This window comes from Primulina huaijiensis, chromosome 9, assembly GCF_012295235.1.
Source record: "Primulina huaijiensis isolate GDHJ02 chromosome 9, ASM1229523v2, whole genome shotgun sequence".
In the NCBI taxonomy this organism is placed as follows: Eukaryota; Viridiplantae; Streptophyta; class Magnoliopsida; order Lamiales; family Gesneriaceae; genus Primulina; species Primulina huaijiensis.
In genome coordinates this window covers 11,820,686-11,833,305 of record NC_133314.1, presented here as the reverse complement: position 1 = coordinate 11,833,305, position 12,620 = coordinate 11,820,686, and the positions used below count along the sequence as shown (strand labels likewise).

Sequence of the window (12,620 nt, the reverse complement as noted above, 5' to 3'; positions counted from 1 at the left end):
CCCGACTACAATGCATCGACTCCTATATGTTTCGGCAAAACACCCAACCTTGCCACCTGATGACCCCATGAGAGTCGGTAAACAAGTCAAAGTGTAATGCTAGCACATAGAGTCTCAATGTTGTCCCGGGTCATAAGGACTAATGGTGTACAACCATAAACTAGGACGTTTCCACTCGATAAGTGAGAACCACTTGAAAAGTCCTTTACGGAGGGTTGTTCAGTGCACTCTACCAGGAGCACCTATCTGCATGCTCGGACATCACAATGTCCCCTACCAATGAACAATGGTACTCACATCGCAGATACTAGTCTCGAACTCGAGCGGCCTATATCCTTCTTAGTGGCGGCTGAATCGACTAGGAACTGTTTAGAATATACAGTATTCCAAATATGAATTTCATGATACTCATCATATGAGCATCTCATATTCTTTCTACTATTTGTATATTCAAGGGCTTTATCTATGCAACTAGCATGAGTATTTAGATAGAGATGTGCCAAAATAATAATTTCAAATATTAATAAAATAAAGATTGCTTATACATAGAGTTTCATTGTGAACACTCGGCCAACACTTGGCTCGATGGGCACCTACTATAACATTTCATAGATTACACCATCGATTCAACTACGACATGACACATAGTATCGATTCATTGACAACTCTCGATATACCAATGGTTGTCGAATCGGTCGGGATATATGAGATGAAGGGACCGTACTGTACGCTAACTATAATTAAATGGTTCTTGCAGGCACTATCATTTGATACCTAGAGAATCATGTAAGCGATGCTGCTAGGCGTTTAACATGATTGGTTGGGTACTATCAGACCTGAGTTTTGACGTTCTTATTATAAGGAGTTGATAATTAAGAATGGAGCACTTGGGGTATGCTCGTATAAGGACATGTTTAGTGCGAATCACATGGAGATGTGAACCCACGGTTAGTTGTATCAGTGAACCATTGAGGGCCACACAAGTACTAGCTTTCTAGATCCCGTTGAGAAGTAAAATAGTTCAATGTGTTGAACGGCTTATAAAGGAGTTTATAGGCGTAAAGAAAAATAGAAGTATGACTTCTATGAGAGAATGTAATTTTTTAATTTATGAATGTGTTCTTAAATTAAAAGTTGGCCAAATAAATAATGTATTTGAAAATTGTGATTTTCATAAACATTATTATGGACTAAATTAAATTAATTCAAGTGTTGAATTAATTAAACACTAGTGGGCCTAATAGAGTCCAAATAATTAAATTAATTCAAGTGTTGAATTAATTAAATCATATTGGGCCATGTAGAGCCCAATAGAAAATAATTATTAAACTAGTGGGCTTGAGTAAAATCAAGTAAATGTTAAATGGTCTCAAATCTTAAGGTGAAGTCTAAGTTATTCTCCAAAATGAAGTACACGGACCTCGTGCCCGGGTCCGGCTCTGGGTTAGCGTAGGCTCTGTAAAGAAATACCCGACCCCGTGTCAAGGTCTGGCAATGGGTCCGTGTAGACTCTGAATTTTGACACTTCGAAGGAAACAAGGGCACGGACCCCGTGTCAGGGTCTGGCTACAGGTCCGTGTACCCACTGTAAACGTAAACCCAGGGAAATTCCTATACTTGTGGCATAATCTCTCTAACTCAATCATTCCGACCGTGAACCGACACCTCGAGACCCATCCTAGGTATTATGGCATTGACTAAACCCATAAAACGTCCCAAAACAATGACGTCCAACCTACAGCGCAATATAATTCATGAACACGAAGTTTCACACCAAATCGATTCCTACGACTTCCAACTCAACCAAGTGCCTAACTGTGGGGACCCGGACGCTACTCATGTTCTTAATCATCATTGGGACAATTTAATTAATTAGTATAAACAGGGTCTAAATATTTTTTTTAAATTACGAGAGTACGCAGCATATGAAATAAGTCTTATCTTATTTACAAGATCACTATCCGGATCTAAGTACAAGTCTTGTACAACAGTAAATCATAATAACTACCGTCTCTTCACTACATCTCAGGTGATGTAATAGATATACTCCTAAGTCCGGATCTCCTCGCTAACTGTCTTCTCTCATCCTCTTCTTGACCCTGATCCAGCCCTACCTGTTGTCATGCGCACATACAGACAAGACAACAGCCGGAAACTCCGGTGAGAAATACATCCCAGTATAAACAATGTAAACATGCAATCATATAAAAACATATATAAAAGCATATAACCGCTATCATTAACATGTAGCAAATCAACAAACATGAATGATATAAAACTGTAAATCAACTAGTCATCTCAGACTCGACGCAATCGACGCGTCATCTCAGACTCGACTCATTCCTAATCTAGGGATCCCGGTTCTGGATATTGACAAATATATCGAATCTCAGTCGATAGGAATGAATCAACCCTAAACGACATCGATATAATTCGTATATCCAGTGTCTGGGCGAATCGGCCGCAGAATTGACGAATCAGCCAAGGACTAGGCGAATCAGCCACTGACCAGACGAATCAGCCGGTGATTAGGCAAATCAGCCGATGACCAGACGAATCAGCCGGTGACTAGTACATACATTGTCTATGAATCAATAGACTACAAACATCAATCTCATCAATTGCAAATATCAATGCAATAAAATAAAGTATGTGATTTAGGGAAACTCGAGTCAAACCTCACTCGAGTTGTGCAATCCCAACTCAACATTAATTTATACCTTTCACTCTGTTACTCTGACTATGTCGAAGTCTCTGATTCAAAGCCTGTCAATATCAATCTGGCAATAACAATATCGAGGGTAAAGTATCAATACACCACTCAATCAATACTGTATATAATCAGAATTCAATCAAATTCTATTTCAACAGCACAACGTCAAAATCTCAATATACCCAGCAATACCATATCAATCAGATCTCCATCCCAACACCTCATAAACGATAACACATCAATTCTGAAGTCAAATCAACTCCAAAATTCATAACAATTTCATATGGTATCTGTTCCTCAATCCAGTTTTGATTATACGATGTCTAACATGTCAAGAACATCATATAGGAATCATATCAGATTCTGACAATATCATAATGTCAAATCATATCAAAACGTAGCAAAACTTACGTCCAGTTGTAGTCTACATCGATAGGAACACGGTACTGAAGTCAGATTCAAAATCAGACGGACGGATCGAAATCTAAAGGCGTAAGAATTTTCTTCACTTTCCTCAGCCCTTTTTTTTTCTGAACAGATAGGAAGGAGTGACACGATTTCTACATATATATATCCCATGCATGTTTCAGAAACGTGTCAACTTTTCATACATCTCCGTCGGCGCTCGGGCAGTTGCCCTTTACCGCTCGGGCGCGGCACTTTCTGTCCGAGCCATCCATTGTTATCCACTGGCGCTCGGGCGGTAATATTCTACCGCTCGGGCGCCAGACATTCTGTCCGAGTGATAAACTTATGGTGCACTAGCGCTCGGGCGGTTCTTTTCTACCGCTCGGGCGCCAGATGTTTTGTCCAACATCGTAACGTATAATGCACCGACGCCAGGCTTCTCCACTTAAGTTCCTACTCTGGCTCCTGAAATCTTAATTCTGTCAATTAATCAACGTCTGATTACAGTGATTAAATCTCGGGCATTACATTTTTCCCCCCCTAAGATACGATTTCGTCCCCGAAATCATTGGCGATCAGATCATATCAATAAGAAGGTATAACAGAAGCTAAACAGGAACCCATATCAACGAAATAACTCTGGGAATCTCTGTCTTATATCAGACTCAGTCTCCCAGGTAGCTTCTTCAAGGCCATGACGATTCCACTGAACTTCCACAAGCGGAATAGTTTTTTTTGTTCTGAGCTGTTTTTCCTCCCGATCAAGAATCTGGATCGGTTTCTCGACATAACTCAATGTCTCCTCCAATTCGGCCTCATCTGGCTGAATAACATGTGAAGCATCAGGTAAATATCTTCACAATAAAGATACATGAAAAACATCATGTATCCCAGATAATAAAGGCGGTAAAACAAGTCGATAGGCACAATCTCCTATCTTCTCGAGAATCTCATACGGCCCAATATATATCGTGGAGACAGCTTCCCTTTCTTGCCAAATCTGACAACTCCTCTGAAAGGTGAAATCTTCAAAAATACTCGGTCTCCCGCCTCAAATACCAGCGGTCTACGTCAAACATTGGCATATTTGGCCTGTCTATCTTGAGCTGCCTTCGTTCTTTTCTGAATCAGCTTCACTTTTCAGTCATATCTCTGATCATGTCAGATTCAATCTCAGGAACCTCAGAGATATTATCCCAATAAAGAGGGGATCGACATTTCTTTCTGTACAACGCTTCGAAAGGAGCCATCTCAATACTCGTCTGATAGCTGTTGTTGTACGAAAACTCACAAAGTGGCAATGCATCTTGCCATCCAGTGCTAAAATCAAGCACTATAGCTCTCATCATATCTTCCAATGTTTGGATAGTCTGCTTCGACTGTCCGTCAGTCTGTGGATAATATGCGGTACTAAGATGTAACTTCTTACCTCGAGCCTGCTGTAAACTCTGCCAAAAGTACGATGTGAACTGAGGATCATGGTCTGATACTATCGACTTTGGCACTCCGTGCAATCTGACCACCTTTCTGACATAAATCTCAGCCATTTGGTCATGTCGGTACGTCATCTGGTACGGAATAAAACATGCGGATTCGGTCAATCTGTCAATCACGACCCAAATCGCATCATCACCTCGGGAGGATTTCGGTAGCTTCGTCACGAAGTCCATGGAAATGTGATCCCATTTCCATTCAGGAATGGACAAGCTCTGTAATAATCCTCCGGGTTTCCTTCTCTCAGCCTTCACCTATTGGCAATTCATACATTTGGCTGCAAATTCAGCAATATCAGCTTTCATTTGTTTCCACCAAGACTGTTTTCTCAAATCATTAAACATCTTTCTGCCACCAGGATGAATACTAAATCAACTGTTAAGCGCTTCTGACAGTATCTGTCGTTTTAAATCCGAAACACTCGGCACAACCCGATGATTATTCACATACAGAACATTGTCACGAATCCTGATGCTCGGATCGATGTCCTGCTCTAACCATCGTTATCGATTTCTGTTCATTTTGATCACCTTTCTGAGCTTCTTTAATCCTCAAAATCAGCTCTGGTTTGGCTTGAACCATATATACTCTCAATGGTCTACTATCTGTCTCAAATACCAATCCAGACAAACAACAATCCTCGGTGAGATGTATCACCATATACAACAAAAGCACCAGTACCTGATGGATAGTCAGTATTGGAGTACTGGTCAATCTCTTCTTCAACTCAAGAAAACTGAACTCACAATCTTCTGACCACACAACCGAAGCATTCTTCTGAGTCAACTGTGTAATCGGTTTGGCAATACTCGAGAAATCTTTAATAAATCGGCGATAATGTCCTGCCAGACCCATAAAATTGCGAATTTCGGGTACAGATGTCGGTCTCAGCCAAGAAATCACTGCCTTAACTTTGCTAGGATCAACTGATATCCCGTCTCCGGATATAATAGGATCCAAACATACCACATGTCTCAACCAGAACTTACATTTCGACAGTTTGCATTCGCAACACAGTTCTCAAATGCTCGGCATGACCCATCGTATTCTTTGAATAAATCAAAATATCATCGATGAATATCATCACAAAATCATCGAGATATTTCTGGAACACACGGTTCATCAGACCCATAAACACAGCTAGAGCATTTGTTAACTCAGACGGCATGACAATAAACTCATAATGTCCATACCTGGTTCTGAATGCTGTCTTCGAGATATCAGAATCTCTGACTCTCAGCTGATGATGGCCAGATCTCAGATCGATCTTGGAATAAACAGAGGAACCCTGCAACTGATCAAACAAATCATCTATATGAGGCAAGAAATATTTGTTCTTTACAGTTGCCTTGTTCAGTTGCCGGTAGTCAATGCAAAGTATCATTGAACCGTCTTTCTTCCTCACAAACAATCACTGGCGCACCCCAAAGAGAAACACTCGGTCTGATGTACGCCTTGGCCAGTAAATCTTCCAACTAGTCTTTCAACTCTTTCAGTTCTATTGGTGCCATTCGGTACGGAGCTCTAGAAATCAGAACTGTACCTGGTACCAATTCAATGTTGAAATCTATCTCTCGAATCAGAGGCAATCTCGGAATCTCATCTGGGAAGACATCAGCAAATTCACACACCACTGGCAGGTCCGCCAATGATGGACTCGATTTCAGTAAATCAACTGAATAGACAAGGAACCCCTCTGCTCCTTTCTGTAACAATCGAGTCATTGACATAACATATATCAAAGGAAATCTAGATCTAGAACCCTTACCGTAAAATTTCCACTCGTCAGCCATGTCAGGTCTGAATCTCACAATCTTGTGGAAACAGTCAACGGTCGCTCTGTACTTGGTTAGCATATCGATACCGATAATACAATCAAAAGCAGACCCCAAGTACAATACAATCTAACTCAATCTCATGCCCTTCATACTGTAGCATACTATATTTAACCGAAGTCACGGATATCAAACCTTTCCCCAAAGAAGAAGAGACAGACACTACAGCAGACAAAGACTCGACAGGCAATGTATGACTCAATGCAAATCGTTCAGAAATAAATGTATGTGAAGCATCAAGCAGTACGTCAGCAGGATAACCACATAAAGAACAGTTACCTGCAACAACATCATCTGGTGTTTCCTGAGCCTGTTCCTCTGTCAAAGCAAATACTCTGGCCTGATGTCTAGGAGGTTGGCCAACTGTCTGGCTTCCTCCAGGCTTCTGCTGTGACTGAAATGGTGCTGGCTGAAATGAGTGAACAGCAGCTGATCGTCTACTTGACTGTGCCGCTGATCCGGATGATTCGGCTCCCTGGGATCTTTGGGAACCTCGCTGTGGACATACTCTGGCAAAATGTCCCTGTTATTTACAGAAGTGGCAACTACCAAGTACTCCTTGGCATTGCTCAGTGGAATGTCTCCCTCCACATGTTCCGCAGTACACTCCGGTATAACTCGGGCTCTGTCTGGAACCCCTTGAGCTAGAAGAACGACCGCCAGACTTCTTGAACTGTTTTCCTCTAGCTTTCAAAACTTCTTTCTTTCCACCACTGCTGCTACCACTCTCAAATCTGGGAGGTGGTTGCTGTGGTCCCAGTGCTGGAGGAACATATACGGCTCCTCTCTCCCTTATCAGGCCAGCTTCAGCTCCCTTTTGCTCTATTCATAGCATCAGCAACGTTATTCGGTCGCCCTGTGTTCACCGGAGTAAAAATCTCGGGATTCAAGCCATTGATGAACTGATCAGCAACGGCTTCTTCATTGTCAGCCACGTGTGGAGCAAATTTCAACAAGGTAGAGAACTTGGTCACATATTCTTCAATATTCAACTGACCCTGTCTTAAATTGGCAAACTCCGCCCCCTTGTCTTTCTTGTACGACACTGGGAAAAATCTTTGATAAAACTCAGTTTTAAATACATTCCAAGTGATAGTCGTACCTCGATGCTCCAAGGCCTTCTTTATCGTAATCCACCAGTTCTTTGCAACATCATGCAAATGGTGCCCAATCAGTTTAACTCGGCGCTCATCACTATACTCCAGTGAGTCAAATAGCATCTCGATGTCATCTAGCCAACTCTCCCATTCAACTGATGTCTCAGTATCCTTCAGAGTTGGTGGTTTGAAAGACTGAATCCTTGTCAATAACGTTTCCATCGGAGTCGCTGTCACATCCATTGGAGGATTCGATGTGCTACCCTGGTCTGGTATTCTTCGAGGAGGCATATCTGAATATCAAAAGGATTAGTAACCCAATCCAACAAACCTGTTTCAATTCAGTTCCCCCTCCGATCATCTTACTGCTGATTGAGAATCGGTTCAGATTCATTCTCAATAACACATGCTTTAAATCAAATCAGATAATCAATAACACGTATTATATAAAGCAGTAAATCATGCTAGCAATCACAAGCAAGGAAAGAAAACACATTCTACCCCGCTCACTAGCTTCTATCTCAATCTCAAGAACTTACAGTTCTCGTACCTACTGCTCTGATACCACCTGTTGTGGGGACCCGGACGCTACTCATGTTCTTAATCATCATTGGGACAATTTAATTAATTAGTATAAACAGGGTCTAAATATTTTTTTTAAATTACGAGAGTACGCAGCATATGAAATAAGTCTTATCTTATTTACAAGATCACTATCCAGATCTAAGTACAAGTCTTGTACAACAGTAAATCATAATAACTACCGTCTCTTCACTACATCTCAGGTGATGTAATAGATATACTCCTAAGTCCGGATCTCCACGCTAACTGTCTTCTCTCATCCTCTTCTTGACCCTGATCCAGCCCTACCTGTTGTCATGCACACATACAGACAAGACAACAGCCGGAAACTCCGGTGAGAAATACATCCCAGTATAAACAATGTAAACATGCAATCATATAAAAACATATATAAAAGCATATAACCGCTATCATTAACATGTAGCAAATCAACAAACATGAATGATGTAAAACTGTAAATCAACTAGTCATCTCAGACTCGACGCAATCGACACGTCATCTCAGACTCGCCTCCTTCCTAATCTAGGGATCCCGGTTCTCGCTATTGACAAATATCTTGACTCTCAGTCGATAGGAATGAAACAACCCTAAACGACATCGATATAATTAATATATCCAGTGTCTGGGCGAATCGGCCGCAGAATTGACGAATCAGCCAAGGACTAGGCGAATCAGCCACTGACCAGACGAATCAGCCGGTGACTAGTACATACATTGTCTATGAATCAATAGACTACGAACATCAATCTCATCAATTGCAAATATCAATGCAATAAAATAAAGTATGTGATTTAGGGAAACTCGAGTCAAACCTCACTCGAGTTGTGCAATCCCAACTCAACATTAATTTATACCTTTCACTCTGTTACTCTGACTATGTCGAAGTCTCTGATTCAAAGCCTGTCAATATCAATATGGCAATAACAATATCGAGGGTACAGTATCAATACACCACTCAATCAATATTGTATATAATCAGAATTCAATCAAATTCTGTTTCAACAGCACAACGTCAAAATCTCAATATACCCAGCAATACCATATCAATCAGATCTCCATCCCAACACCTCGTAATCGATAACACATCAATTCTGATATCAAATCAACTCCAAAATTCATAACAATTTCATATGGTATCTGTTCCTCAATCCAGTTTTGATTATACGATGTCTAACATGTCAAGAACATCATATAGGAATCATATCAGATTTTGACAATATCATAATGTCAAATCATATCAAAACGTAGCAAAACTTACGTCCAGTTGTAGTCTACGTCGATAGGAACACGGTACTGAAGTCAGATTCAAAATCAGACGGACGGATCGAAATCTAAAGGCGTAAGAATTTTCTTCACTTTCCTCAGCCCTTTTTTTTTCTGAACAGATAGGAAGGAGTGACACGATTTCTACATATATATACCCCATGCATGTTTCAGAAACGTGTCAACTTTTCATACATCTCCGTCGGCGCTTGGGCGGTTGCCTTTTACCGCTCGGGCGCGGCACTTTCTGTCCGAGCCATCCATTGTTATCCACTGGCGCTCGGGCGGTAATATTCTACCGCTCGGGCGCCAGACATTCTGTCCGAGTGATAAACTTATGGTGCACTGGCGCTCGGGCGGTTCTTTTCTACCGCTCGGGCGCCAGATGTTCTGTCCAACCTCTTAACTTATAATGCACCGATGCCCGGCTTCTCCACTTAAGTTCCTACTCTGGCTCCGGAAATCTTAATTCTGTCAATTAATCAACGTCTGATTACAGTGATTAAATCTCGGGCATTACACTAACGACACGAAACTAAACACCAACAATCATCCCAACATCATTCTCGATATACTTAAATGCTGCAGCGAACACCCGTCGATTCTCAACGAAGCCTTCAAAAATAAAACTTCAAGAACGCATTTTCAGGAAAACGCAGTTTGAGCAGTCCCACGAAAACGATCATAACTCACTCATTTCTTAATAAAATATTTCGAATTTACTGTCAAATCGAAGGTATCAAAAAGTTCTACGTTTTATATGTTGAAAGTTTTCCCAGAAAATCGTCCAAAAAGTCGCAGTATTTAAAATGACAGCAAATTTTGAGTTTTCAGAACTAAAATCGTTTCAAAACCGATCCAACAAATTTTTGCTCAAACGTTTTACAACATACATGGATTTTTACGCATAATAAACATAAAAACAAATACTATGACGAGATCGATGCATAAATGAAAGAATATACATGGCTTTTAATATTAAAATTTACCGAACCGACGATACCAAAGCGGGAAAGAAGTGAGGGTTGATCCGGGACAATCGTGGGACAATTTTCTTGTAACGAATTCAACGAAACCTCGCTGGAAAAATCAGAGGAAGGGGGCGGCTGCTCTTGCTCTCCAAGAACCCTATTATTTTCTTTAAAACAAATGGAATGGAACACAAAGAATTGTGTGTGTGTGTAAATGTGTGGGTTTTTGTGAAAAATTGTAGCGCGCGTGTGTGTGTTAGTGGGGAGTAATTAGGGGCTAATGGGTTTAATTAAAATAACTAATTACCATTTGACTTGCTAATTTCAAGGTTAATTCAAGCCTAACTTTACCAAATCCTCTAATTAATATAAAACACACAAGTGCTAAACTTGAAAAGTTTAAAATCATAAAAATCACCTAATAAATAAATTAGGCTTTAAAATTGCTAAAATTTTAAATAAAACATTTAAAATACCTCATTCCTAGCTTAAAATAAAATACTACATTTTAAAAATTGCCAAAATCGTCGGCGATCTCTTTTCCTCGATCACGCATCGAATAATCGCCTAAAACATGAAACTCAAGAAAATATTTTAACGTGCATCACATAAACATAAATAATTTAAAATAATGCAAATCATAAATCATGCATCTCAAAAAAAATCATTTTAAATTTGATTAAATAGTTTAACAATTAAATAAATGCATGAGATTTACGTGTACTGATTTTGGGCTCTACATATTTTTTGTAGTTACGCCTCCAATGTCCAGGCTTCTTGCAGTGATGACAGATGTCAATAGTCTTGTCAGCCTTAACTGGTATGACTGTCACAGCAGGACTCGGAGATTGCCTCTTCAAGGGCACATTCTTCTTGAGACGTTGAAAAGAACGCTTCATTCCCTTCCTACGTGGACCAGTCTTCGTACCAGATGAAGAACCCACATAAAGAACCGACTTCTCTTTCTTGATGCTGGACTCAAAGGTGACAAGAATATTCACCAACTCCTCAAGGGTCGGCTCTAGCTTGTTCATGTTGAAATTCACCACAAAAGGATCAAATGAGCTAGGCAGCGACAAGAGCAACACGTCAGTGGTCAATTAAGAAGGCAACTTAAGATTCATGCCAACGAGCTTGTCTATGAGCCCAATCATCTTTAGGTCATGCTCATGGACCGAAGCCCCATCTCGTATGCGTAAAGTGATTAGCTCCTTGACGGTAGCATGCTTAAGAGGTCGAGTCTGCTCACGAAAGAGCTCCTTGAGATACAAATGAATGTCAGCAGCACTCTTTGCATCCTCAAAACGCCTCTGCAGCTCATCATTCATAGTAGCCTGCATATAACACTTGGCTTTCAAGTCATGGTCACACCATTCCTTGTAAGTCTTAGTTTAAATCACCTGAAAACGACACTATAGGTGATCTTTGAAAAATGAAAAGTACCCATCACCCGAATAATAAAATGACTTCTAAATCCGTTTCAAAACCCATCTAAGTTGAGAAAACTTTGGACATGAACCATCAGTTAATATAACAATAGTTGCAGATATTAACCACAATCCAATAAATACGACTCCATTGTAAGTTTAAAGTACAGATACTGCGAAGTCCCCGTGGTTTTTAATGATAAACATGATTCCATCTTCACATCCTCTCGTATGTTCACACAGCTATGCTCCTTCTGCCAGCGTCCTCTTTGATGTGCTTATCTCTTTGATGTGCTTATATAGAGCACTGCATTATAAAGAATTTGAATCAACGTAGCTATTATAATAGTCGCATCAGTAATAAATCAATTCAATAAAATATCCTCTAGACCGATTCTTACCATTGTTCCCTCGAATAAAGGCATCCCCATATTTGTTTTTCCATTGACCATTGACGTATTCCTCTGTCTGTTCCATGGCAATGTTCATATATCCATCCAAACATGCAAGAATACCTGTTTAAGAAATTAACATACTTTTTGTATCCATCAAGTCAACCTTCACCAGAAATCGCAGAAAATTATGGACAGATCACACAACTTTTAAAGATGATGAACACCATGTCAAAATTCACAACTCATCATTAGAATAGGTATAGCTAAACAAAGTTATATTGGTACTTCAAGCCGTCACGAGAGAGATATATGCACTTTAAGCAGCAGTATGTTAAAGAATCTAATTAAATAGTGACTCCTTATTATGCCATTTAATGAGGACATATGACAAGTTAACTGTTGGATCTCGGTTTTCTACACGCCCAAACGCAGCGT

General features: G+C 40.2%; 1 long non-coding RNA gene across 1 annotated transcript; it reads right to left on the bottom strand.

Moving 5' to 3' along the window:
• Positions 1–11,855: 11,855 nt before the first annotated feature.
• LOC140985291 (uncharacterized) lies at positions 11,856–12,313 on the bottom strand. The gene is made up of 2 exons (XR_012176740.1): positions 12,192–12,313; positions 11,856–12,097 (listed from the first exon to the last, which is right to left on the bottom strand). It is a non-coding gene; the product is annotated as an uncharacterized lncRNA (long non-coding RNA).
• Between the last annotated feature and the right edge of the window lie 307 nt (positions 12,314–12,620).